This window comes from Psammomys obesus, unplaced genomic scaffold (assembly GCF_907164565.1).
Source record: "Psammomys obesus unplaced genomic scaffold, mPsaObe1.curated_primary_1811, whole genome shotgun sequence".
NCBI lineage: Eukaryota > Metazoa > Chordata > Mammalia > Rodentia > Muridae > Psammomys > Psammomys obesus.
In genome coordinates this window covers 9,139,691-9,152,759 of record NW_026591643.1, presented here as the reverse complement: position 1 = coordinate 9,152,759, position 13,069 = coordinate 9,139,691, and the positions used below count along the sequence as shown (strand labels likewise).

The following is a 13,069-nucleotide window of genomic DNA, read 5'->3' as shown; positions in this document are numbered from 1 at the left end:
ATAAAAAGTGATTATTACCTTTGAGATAAAATTCAAGTATTTCCTCCTTTCTAAATTATGCATATGCTCCTGATTTCTCTTATTCAAATACCATAAGATGAATGTTGGTTTTTAAATTAACACTTGATATGAAATTCCTGATTTCTCTTTCAGTTTTTGGCAGATAAATTCACTGGATTGTTTTAAACCCAAAGGTTTTCAGTCAGATATCCTTCAGGCCCTCTGAAAGTTACAGACTCATCTAAATGTAACAAGCCAGTCTAGAAAGGGGAGTGAAAGTGAGAAAACTGGCAAATTCTCGATATCAGCAGGTCCAGAAGTCATGTCCAGGAAGGTCATCCAAGAGAGTGGAGTGAGAGAAAGAGAGAGAGAGACTGAGAGAGAGAGGTGATCATGCTGACAAGGTAGGTAAAAATAAGTCGCAGAGATGTATGCTCAAGCAAGGAGACTGGTGAGAGACTCTGGCAGGGATAAGATTAAACTTTTCATAATAGATTGAGATCAACCTTAGCCTTAAAGATAATGTTCATATTTTTAAAGCCAGATCAGAGAAAGCAATTTTTATAGTTTAATACCTGCAAAAACATGAAGACAATCTCCTATGTCTGTGCATATCTCTAATGCAGAGAAAATACAGTTGAATGGGATTACATCAAAGTTAAAATGTGCAGATCTGAGGTAATAGCCAGGTGAGACAGTCTACACAGTGGGAAAAATATTTGCAAATTACATACCAAATAATAATTTCATATCCAAAATATATGAACCATAGACTATAAATATAAGTAGACTTTATTTACAGCAGGAACTATTGTAATTCAGGATGCAAAGCAGAATTAAAAGTAAGATAGTCTGTAGGCAAGCAATGTATATTTACAACTAAGAAGAAACTTTTCTACAAAAGCTTTATTAAATATTTTAATTTTTATTTTTTATATTTTTTATTTTGTATATTAATCAGAGGTTATTTACTTTGTATCCCAGCTGTAGGCCTTCCATCATTTCCTCCCAATCCCATCTTCCCTCCCTCATCTCCTCCCTGCCTCTTTACAACTCCACTGACCCTAGCTTATCAGGTATCTTCAGGACTGGCTGCAAGTTCCTCCTCTGTGGCCTAACAGAGCTGCTCCTCCCTCAGGGGTGGGGAGGAGGAGGTCGAAAACCCAGCCATTGAGTTCATGTCAGAAATAGTCCCTGTTCCCCTTACTGGAGAACACACTTGGATACTGAGCTACCATGGGCTACATCCAAGCAGGGATTCTAGGTTATGTCCATACATGGTCCTTGGTTAGAGAAACAGTCTCATAGAAGACCCCTGTTCCCTGATATATTTGGTCCTTGTGGAGCTCTTGTCCTCCAGGTCTTACTAACTCCCCCTTTTTCAGATTCCCTGCCCTCTGCCGAAGGTTTGGTTATGAGTCTCAGCATCTGATTTGATACACTGCCAGGTAGAGTCTTTCAGAGGCCCTCTGCGGTAGGCTCCTGTCCTGTTACTTGTTTCCTCCTACTTCCAATGTTCATCCCATTAGTCTTTCTAAGTGAGGATTAATAAGGTCTCTATGATAGAGGTTATATGATTGACAAAATATATGTTATTATATACCAAATAATATAAGTGCATACATAATTTAATATGTAGTTCACAATGTGTATTTACACCAAAGAAGAAACAGACGTATATATTTGAAGGGACTGGAATGACGGCTCAGGGTTTAAGAGCATTTGTTGCTCTTGCCAAACCTTGGCTTTATTTCATGCACCTGCACCATATTTCATATCTACACTCACCTCCAGTTCTAGGGGATCTTATCATCTCTTCCCACCTATGCAGGCACCAGGTACATGTACGGGGGACATGAACACTTTCTGTCCAACCAGTCATAAAATAAAATAATCTAATTTTAAATAAAGACTATATGGAGTGAAAGTATCTATAAAACAAGAATGTAGTAGCCTCTGAAGAGTATCTCATAACATCGTTATCCAGTCATTTCGGGTGTCTACAGTAATAAAGACTAGAGGTCTATATTCTTTGGAATCAGTTTGGGATATGCTTAAGATCTCCTTTCTTAGTGCTTTCCTGTCTTCATTTCTGCTAACTCTTTAAACATTGCTTCTTTCATGATCTTTCTTTAGTTTAAAAAACCTAACTTACTGAGACTTATAAACAAACTTTAGGCAGAGTGCAGGGAATCTTAGGAAATAAGGGGGAGAGAGTAAGACCTGGAGAGGACAGGAGCTCCACAAGACTGCAACAGAACCAAAAAATCTGGGCACAGGGATCTTTATGAGACTGATATTCCAACCAAAGACAATACATGGGGATAACCTAGAACCCCTGCACAGATGTAGCCCATGGCAGCTCAGTTTCCAAGTGGGTTCCCTAGTAGGGGGAGCAGGAGCTGCCTCTGACATGAACTCAGTGGTCTGCTCTTTGATCAACTCCTCCTGATAGGGGATCAGCCATACCAAACCACAGAGAAAGACAGTGCAGACAATCCTGATGAGACCTGATAGGCTAGGGTCTGAGGGAAGAGAAGGAGGACCTCCCCTATCAGTGGACTTGGAGAGGAACATAGGAAGAGATGATGGAGGGAGGATGGAATTGGGAGGAGAGGAGAGAGGGGGCTACAGGTGGGATATGAAGTGAATAAACTCTAATTAATATAAAAAATGAAAATTTAATGTAAAAAAAAAACCTAACTCATATATTCTGCTCTGCACTGTAAGCCATCACCTATAAATTACCTGAAGCCATAAGACACTGAAAGCAACAAGAAGAGTTCAAACCTTGAGCCCTTAGACTTATGGAATCCTGAATTGTTTTCAAATAGAAATACTTTATGGTGATTTCTTAGAAAAAAAATTGACACCTACTTTATGAAGAATGAAGTAAATTTGTTTATGCAGGCCAAATAATAAATCCCCAACTCATGGGATGATCGAGGAATTAAATAAAATCATTGATAAGAGATTATTGCAACTTACAGGTTCAACACAATCCTGTTCAAAATCCCAACACAATTATTTACAGGCCTTAAAGAACAGTTGCCATCTTCATTTCAAAAAATAAAAAATAATAAGTATAATATTTCTGTACAATAAAAGAACTTCTGGAGGTACAAAACTTTAGTAAAGCGCAATAGATACACAAATAAGAAAAAAAAAAAAAAAAACCACATGGTAGTGGCCTAAAAGCAGACAGGTTTATCAATAGAATCAAATTAAAGACGCAGAAATAAAACCACACATCTACACCTGATTTTTAACAAGAAGCCAGAATTATATAGTGGACAAAGAAAGCATTTTTAAACAATGGTGATGTCTTACTGGATGTTTACATGTAGAAGAAGGCAAATAGATTCATATTCATATTTATGTATATTTGCACAAAACTCAAGTCCAAGTGGATCAAAAACCTCAACATAATACCAAATATACTAAGTCTAATAGAAGAGAATGTAAGGGAAATCTGTGAACTCATTGTCACAGGAGACAAATTCCTGAAGAAACACTAACAGCACAGGCTCTAAAATCAACAGTTAATAAATGGGACCTCAAGGGGGTGTGGTGGTGCATACCAGGACTTGGGGAGACAGAAGCAGGAGGATCTCTGTGAGTTTGAGGCCAGCCTGGACTACAAGGTGTGTCCAGGCCAGTCAAGAATACACAGAGAAACCAAGTCTTGAAAAACTCAAAAGTAAATAAATAAAATAATTTTGTCCTCATGAAACTGAAAAGCTTCTGCAAGGCAAAGTACACTATCTATAGGACAAATTGAAAGCCTACAGAATAGGGAAAGATCTGCACCAACCTTCCATCTGACAGAAGGCTAATATCCAAAATATGCAAAGAACTCAAGAAATTAACAACCAACAAAACAAGTAAACTGATTAAAATTGGAATGCAAAGCTACAAACAATTCCCAACAGAGGACTCTCAAATGGCCAAGAAGCACTTCAAGAAATGTTCAGCATCCTTAGTCATTCAGGTAAATGAAAATCAAAACGACTGAGAGATTTCATTTTACTCCCATCAGAATGGCTAAGACCAAAACCTCAAGTGTCTCATCAAGTCTGCTTGGATCTTGATAGGCTAGAGTCAGAAGGTAGGGGAGGACGGCTCCCTCTTTCAATGCTCTAGGAGTGGGGAATAAGAAGGAAGAGGAGGTGAGGGTGGAACCGGGATGAGATGAAGGAGGGACCTATGATCAAGATTTAAAGGGAATAAATTATAAAAAATTTTAAAAGTGAATAAAAACTTAAGTGTCAGTGCATGCTGGAGGGGATGCAGAGCAAGGAGAACACTCCTCTATTGCTGGTAGGAGTGCAAACTTGTGCAACCACTTTGGAAATCAATTTGGCAGTATCTCAGAATATTGGGAATAGATCTGACTATACTATTTCTGAGCATATACCCAAAAGATGCTCCACCATACCACAAGTATACTTGCTCAGCTATGTTTATAGCAGTTTTATTTGTAATAGTCAGAAACTAGAAACAACCTAGATGCCCCTCGACTGAATGAATAAAGAAAATTTCATACGTTTGCACAATGGAATACTACTCACCTATTAAAACAAAGACATCATACAATTCAGACCCAGGAGAACACAAATGGTGTGTACTAATTTATAAGTACATGTTAGCCAAAAAGTACTGGTTAACCGTGCTATAATTCACAGACCCAAAGAATTCAAGGAGGGAACAAGGGAAGATGATGAATCTCACTCAGAACAGGAAGGAAAATACCTGAAGTGGGTAGAGGGAGGGAACTGGGTCAGGGAGGGAGTGGGGAGGGGAAGAGTGGTAGAGACCATGTGTGCAGAGAGCAGGGCTGGGGTTGGAGGAGGGTGGAGAGAGAATGGAGTTCACTGAGGGGGCCTCTCTGCAACAGGGGAAGCTCCCATGGGTTTCTGGGGGTGACCCTAGCTGAGACTTCTAGCAGTGGGGAATAAGAAAACTGAGCTGGCCACCTACGGTAGTCAGATGGTCTTCAAGCAGAGCGAGTGGTCGCCACCTGTAAAATCTTAGAGCCAAGATTTTTCCAGCTTACAAGTGTAGGCATAGAGATGAAGCAAAGATTGAGGGAACAACAAACCGAGAGCTGGCCTAAGTTGAGACCATAGGAGAAAGCTGACCTCTGTCACTATTTATTATACTCTGCTGATTGCTATGACTGCTTCTGAGAGGCGTCATGTTGCAGTGTATGGAAACAGATGCAGAGATCCACAACCAAACAATAGGCCAAGCTTGGGAATTTCTATAAACGTGTGACAGGAAGGACAGAAGGTTTCAGAGAGTTCAAGGACATCACAAGAAGACATATGGAGTCAGCTAATGAGGGCCTATGAGGGTTCACATTCACAGAGACTGAACCACCAACCAAAGGGGGGCTGGAGATAGATCCCCTATACATGTGGGTCCTCTAACAATGGGAGTAGAGCCTGTCTCTGACTGCTGCCCCCCACTGGATCCCTGACCACTAGCTGGGATGTCTTTTCAGGCTCCAGTGGAAGAGGATGTACTTAGTACTGCTGAGACTTGAGGTGTCATGGTGTGGTGTGTGTGTGTGTGTGTGTGTGTGTGTGTGTGTGTTCGAGCGCACTTCCCCTTCTCTGAAAAAATTAAAAGAGGTAAGTATGGTGGGGGTTGGGGATGAGAAGGACTGGACTGGGAAGAGAGAAGGAAGGGGCCTGGAATCAGGTTGTAAAGAGATTAAATTAATAAATAATTGGAAAAATAAAAGTAAATTAAAAAAATATACTACAAATCAAAACCACCCTGAGATTTCACCTTACACCCATCAGAATGGCTAGGATCAAAAATTCAAGTGACAATATATGCTGGTGAAGATGGAGAGAAAGGGGAACCCTTCACAATTGCTGTTGGGAATGTAAACTTGTACAACCACTTTGGAAATCAATCTGGTGCTTTCTCAGACAATTAGGAATAGTGCTACTGCAAAATCCAGTTATAACACTCCTCGGCATATATCCAAAAGATGCTCAAGTATACAACAAGGACATTTGCTCAACCATGTTCATAGCAGCTTTATTTGTAATAGCCAGAAGCTGGAAACAACCCAGATGCCCCTCAGTTAAGGAACAGAAATTATGGCACATTTATACAATGGAATACTACTCAGCAATTAAAAACAAGGAAATCATGAAATTTTGCAGGAAAATAGTGAGAACTAGAAAAGATCATCCTGAGTGAGGCATCCAAGATACAGAAAGACACACATGGTATGTACTCAGTTATAAATGGATATTTGACATATACTATAGGATAAACATACTAAAATCTGTACACCTAAAGAAGCTAATCAAGAAGGAGGACTTTGGGCAAGACGTTCAATCCTCATTTAGAAAGGCAAAGAAGATAGACATCAGAAGAGGGAGAACATAAGGAACAGGACAATGGCCTACCACAGAGGCCTTGCAGGATATCAAAACAGATGCTGAGACTCATAGCCAAACTTTGGACAGAGTGCAAGGAATCTTATGAAAGAAGGGAAGATAGAAATATGTGGAGGGGACAGGAGCTCCACAAGGAAAGCAACAGAACCAAAATATCTGGGCATAGAGGTCTTTTCTGAGACTGATACCCCAAACAAGGACCATTCATGGAAATAACCTAGAACCCCTGCATAGACATAGTCCATGGCAGCTCAGTAAGGGGAACAGGGGCTGTCTCTGACAAGAACTGATTGGCCTGCTCTTTCATCACCTCTCCCTCAAGGGGGAGCAGCCTTACCAGGCTGCAGAGGAATCAATGCAGCCACTCGTGATGAGACCTGATAGACTAGGATGGAAGGGGAGGAGGACCTCCCATATCAGTGGATTGGGGAAGAGGCATGGGTAGAGAAGAGGGAAGGAGGGTGGGATTGGAAGAGGAAGAGGGAGGGAGCTACAGGTGGGATACAAAGTGAAAAAACTCTAAATAATAAAAATAAAATAAAAAATACTTAAAAGAGAAAGTACAGAATACACTGAGAAATATGCTTTCCAGTGCAGACCTATATTCTATATGAATTTAAGCCATGTTCTTTTGTTCTTGTTTTTGTTTTTTTTTATCTTTCAACACCTGGAAAACCATTGGCTAGCTTTCTTTATTTACTCAAGTCATTAGTTGCATTTTCCATCAGAATTCACCTAGAAGACTTCAGTTAATGATATGTATAAGTATCACACACTAGTGAGGTGTGTGATCCTTAAGAGCATCATAGAACTTATAACCCATGCAGAGTTTTAAACTCAATATGCATACAAACACTTAATGCATATACCAAAATATATCTATATTATATTAGATATATATAATTATATATTATATATAATATATATATTAGATATATATCTATATATATATCTAAATAGAATTACTAAGACAAAGATTGATATTATATATACAATATAGGCATATGTAATGTATACGTATGAGTGTATATATATATATTTGTGCTTATATATATATACATATTTATATCCCAATAACAGCTTGGATAGAAAAATTTAAAAAGTTATAATTATGTCTTTAGATTAAGTAGTATCTTAATCCATTCATATTTAATAACTGTAAATTTAACCTTTTAATTAACAATAGCATTCTTTTTATGTATAATAAGATTAGTTTTTAATCCTTTAGTCTTGCTCTGTGCTTAGTTGAATTGCCTCATTTCAAACTTTCTCAGCAAGTCAGGGAGAATAGCTGTTATTAACACATTTCTAAAATGGGAAAAAGTACCAAGAGAATTCCAGTGAGTGGTCTAAGGTCAGAAAGCTGGAAATAAGAAAGTAGCTGTTTCAGCCACAAGCTCTCTGTGTCCTCATTACCAGTTCTTAACCATTTGTGAACAATCTCCTAGTTTCACAAGATGAGGTATCTAAGGGATTGGAGGTAAAAACTTGTCTAAATCCATAAATATTCCCAAATATTTCAGAAAAAAATCTATATATTATTACTTATATTTTAGACTGAATTTTTGTAATTCAATTTCTCTTAAGCATGTCTTCTGAGGATATTATACTGTTCTACTCACGTTGTCTATTTATTCAACTGTATGAACTGAAATTGTGTGTAGTTAAAGTATAAAACTTGAGATTGACACTTTAATGAAAGATCACCACAATCAAGCTATTTAACACATAGCACTGTCTATAGCTGCTATCTTCATCTTTGTGTACCTTTGTGTGAAAACACAGTACTATCTGCTTAAAAAAAAAAGCTATAAGGTGCAAATAATCAATTTTAGTAGTCAAACAATATATAGATATCCAAAATTTATTCATCCTGTAAATAAAATTTTAGGCTGTTTTCTAACACTTTTCCATTTTTCATTATCAGGACCAGTAAACAATATTTTTGTTCCATGCTTTGTGATTTGTGATAAGTAAAACTATATAGTATTTTATTTATTTATTCACTCATTCATTAATCTATTTATTACAACTTATTCCCTTTACATCCCAGAAGTAGCCCCTTCCCTCTTCTCTTCCCAGTCCCACCCACCCTCTCTCTTCTCCCCCTATGCCCCTTCTCAAGTCCACTGATAGAGGAGGTCCTCTTCCCTTTCTATCTAACCCTAGCCTATCAAGTCTCATCAGAGCTGTCTGCATTGTCTTCCTCTGTGGCCTGGCAAGGCTGACACCCCCCCAACCCCTGCAGTGGGAGGTGATTAAAGAGCTGGATGCTGAGTTCAAGTCAGAGACAGCCTCCGCCCCCCCTTACTAGGGAAACTATTTGGAAACTGAGCAGCCTATGGGCTTCCTCTGAGCAGGGAATCTATGTCCTCTCTAGGCATGGTTCTTGGTTGGAGTATCAGTTTCTGCAGGCACCAGGTTTTTTGGCTCTGGTTCTCTCTCCCCCTTCTTCCATAAAGTTCTGCATTCTTCCCAAAGTTTGACTATGAGTCGCGGTATGGGTAGAGTCTTTCGGAGCCCCCCTGTGGAAGGCTCCTGTCCTCTTCCTTATCTTCACCTATTTCTGATGTCTATCCTGTTTGCTCTTCTGAGTGAGGTTTCAGCCACTTCCCTAGGGTCATCCTTATTCTTTAGCTTCTTTAGGACTATAAAGATTTTAGTATGTTTATCCTATATTGTATGGCTAATATCTGTTTATAAGTGAGCATATACCATATGTGCCTTTCTGCTTCTGGATTACCTCACTCAGGATGACCTTTTCTAATTCCATCCATTTGCCTGTAAATTTCATTATTTCCTTGTTTTTAATTGTTGCATAGTATTCCATTGTGGAAATGTACCACAACTTCTGTATCCATTCTTCAGTTGAGGGACAAAGAAGCCAAAACCATACAGTGAACAAAAGATATCATATTCAACAAATGGAGCTGGTTTAACTGGATGTCTACATGTAGAAAAATGTGAATAGACCCATATTTTCCATCCTGCACAAAAGTAAAGTCCAAGTGGATTGAAGACCTCAATATAATACCAGGCACACTAAATATGTTAGAAGAAAAGATAGGGAAGAGCCTTGACCATACAGCATTTTAATTACATTCTCTTTTCCTGTGTTCCTTTGTTCCTTCCCTCCTCCTCTTTTCACCCTTCTCCTTCTCCCTCCTCCCTTCTCCAATGGAAAAATAAACAAATAAAGTTAAATCCAGGAATTCTGACAGATATCTCAAGTTCCCCCATCTCTTTTTTTTTTTTTTTTTTTTTTTTGAGAAGTTTCCGCAAAATATCCTAGTATGACATTAAACTTTTGATAGTCTTGTCTTAGACTCCTGCGTAGCTGGAAAAGGAAGTGTACATCAGCACGTGGGTATCCAATATTTATCTTCTTATTCCAAGCTTCTTTCACTTAGCATGATGTATTCCAGGTTCATTTATCTTCTCAAGTTTCATGGAACTGAAGTTTAGCTATAGTATGACATTATGTTAAATGAAATTATAACTCACTACTTCGTTTCTAGTGTTAGAACAAATAATATTAAAAATGTGAATTTTTCACTGTATAAAGGATATTTTTTCCAAAAATACATTATTTAAAACACAAAAGTAAAAATTATATTTTCATTAGTTGTGTATTTCATACAAAGAATGTTTATACTTACCCTTTATTTCTCACCTTCACTCCATCCAAATCCACTCCACTTTCCCTTTCAACTTCTTGTCCCTTTCCACATTACTAGCCCATCAGGACCACTTTGTATTGTCTGCGTACTCCTGGAAGTGGGGTCACCCACTGGAGCGTGTCCACCCTACCAGGATCCACACTCTGGGAATCTTCCTGCCCTGGGAACCACCAACTGGGCAAAGTTTCTTGGTTATGGTCAGCATACGAAGACCTCCTCCCCTCTTCATGCTAGAGAACTGATTGGATTGATCGTTCGTAGGTCTCATGCAGTCAATCACAACTGCTGTGAGGTCATGAGTGCAAAACTTTTATCATGTCCAAAAGCGAATGCTTTGTTCCAGATGTTCTCAACTTCTGGCACTTAGAGTCCCTCTACTTCTGCGTGTTGGGGGTGGGGTGGGGAGTCTGATATAGATGTCTGGACACTCACAAATTTCTCACACTTCTCATTTGTACATTGAGGAGTGGTGAGGTTTTTGTTCGCCACTGTGTACTGCACACAGGAAATTCTCTGGTGAAGCCTGAAGGCCACCATATATATATAAATCTATATTTATATATATATATAAATATATAAATATATTTATAAATCTATAATTATATTTAAATATATAAATATATATAAACATATATAAATCTATATTCATAAGGCACTTCCTAGTCTAAAGACTTCAGATTTCTAGGTCTGATGTTCAGACCTTTGTTCTCCTTGCACTCCTGGTGAGAGTGAAAGGTCAAATTTCATTTTTCTGCATCCAGATTCCAGTTTCCCCAACATCATTTGTTAAAAAATTGACTTTTTGGCAATGGTTAATTTTTGTATTTTGTAAAAAATCAGGTGGCTAAAGGTCATTGTACTTACATCTGGATTCTTGAGCATGAATGTAAACATATAAAAATTTTGAAGTAGAAATTGATATTTACTGATGTAGGGTAAAGTGTTGGGTCTCAAGATTCTGAGATACTGTACATCATTGAGTATATTACGCGTCAGAGAGTGGACCGTCCGTAAATTATTATTATGGGAACTTACTAACAGAAAACACTAATCAAGTCGCATAACAATATTTTGCTAAGGTGTCTTCATTCATTAAACTTACAGAATTTATGGGAAGATCATGTAGGTTAATATCCCTCAAATGATCCTGACACAGTGAACATTTAATGAGTTACAGTACATTCTAATTAAAAATAAGCAAGCACACATTTGTAAAGCACCACTAATGTTTTAAAATGTAGAATACTTTAAGTAGGATGAAGTAAGTTAAGAAAAACATCTTGAAAGAAATTTGAACTTAGTTGTCTGGAAACTTCAAAGGGGTGAGTTTTTATTTAACATGTGAATAGTAAAGGAATTAGAAAAACCTACATGAACATAGATGGGAACAATTCTACACTGTGATAGAGTCAGCCACAATTCAAGAACAATTTTTCCTGGGCTGGTACAATTTATATCCCTTTCTCTGCGGCTTTCCCATCATGGGGCCTAGTAGAACTCAATCCTTCATGGAAGCCCAGTCAGCTGTCAATGCTGACATATGAGTTTTCCATTTCAGTTTTCAGTTATTGATGGACAAAAAAAACTTTCCTCATTTTTTTTCAGGTTGGAAATGGACTCTTTACTCCTCTCATGATTCAAAAATCATCTTGTATAAATGTGCGTATGTCTTCATGTATGTATTAATATATCATGTTTTTGTACATTTTTCTTGGGTTATGATTTTTTTTCCAATTTTTCACAAAAATACATTGATTTGAGTTTTTATTACTGTCTGAAAATAAGGTAATACTAGATTTGTATTTTCATACTTCCCATTTAAAATGTTTGTGTGTAATGATTTTAAGTGGTGTGTGTGTGTATACATGACTGAGCCTGAGGAGTGTCTGAGTGAGGGTGCTATTATGTGAGTGATGGTGTGGAGGACAAAGCTGCCCTACAGCTAGAGTTAAAGGCAGTTTTCTGCACCTGAAATTGCAGCAGGAAACTGAACTCTTTTTCCCTTTTATGGAAATAGATTCTTTTCTCTTAAAATATATTCTGATTCTTCTCCTTCTACTCTGGGTTCCCAGTGTCTCCCCACCTTCTCTTCCATCTGGATCTACTCCCTTTCTAGTTCTCATTAGAAAATATCAGGCTTTCTTTCTGCGCTGCCGCTGAACCAGCTAGCAGGCACGGCCCGACATAGAGAACAAGGCCGGCGAGTTCGTGGACCTGTATATGCAGCGGAAATGCTCCGCGAGCACATCATTGGTGCCCAGGTCCACGCGTCCATCCAGTTGAACGTGGCAGAGGCTGACAAAGTCACAGGCAGGTTTAATGGCCAGTATAAAACCTACCCTATCTGCGGGGCAATTCGCAGGGTGGGCGAGTCAGACGATTGTAAAGCTAATGGAATTGTCTCAAAGAACTTTTGATCAGAAGAGGTCGGGAATATTTGTCATAAATAAAAGTGAGAAAGAAAAAAAAAAAAAAGAACAGGAGAAAACTTCCTGAACAGAACACCAACAGCACAGGCTCTAAGAGCAACAATAAATGGGACCTCATGAAATTGAAAAGCTTCTGTAAAGCAAAGGACACCGTCATCAAAACAAAGCGACTGCCTACAGATTGGGAAAGAATCATCACCAACCCTTTATCTGACAGAGGACTCATATCCAATATATATATGAAGAACTAAACAAGCTGAAAAGCAACAAACCAAGTAATCCAATTAAAAAATGGGGAACAGAGCTAAAGAGAGAATTCTCTGTAGAGGAATATCGAATGGCAGAGAAGCACGTAAAGAAATGCTCAACCTCATTAGCCATTAGGGAAATGCAAATCAAAACAACCCTAAGATTTCACCTTACACCCATCAGAATGGCCAAGATGAAAACCTTGAGTGACAACACATGCTGGAGAGGTTGTGGAGAAAGGAGAACCCTTCTCCACTGATGGTGGGAATGTAAACTGGTACAACCACTC

The 13,069-nt window shown here is 38.4% G+C and overlaps 1 pseudogene; it reads left to right on the top strand.

Moving 5' to 3' along the window:
• The first annotated feature begins 427 nt into the window (after window positions 1–427).
• On the top strand, window positions 428–12,519 carry LOC129680102 (40S ribosomal protein S21-like; annotated as a pseudogene).
• The last annotated feature ends 550 nt before the right edge of the window (window positions 12,520–13,069 follow it).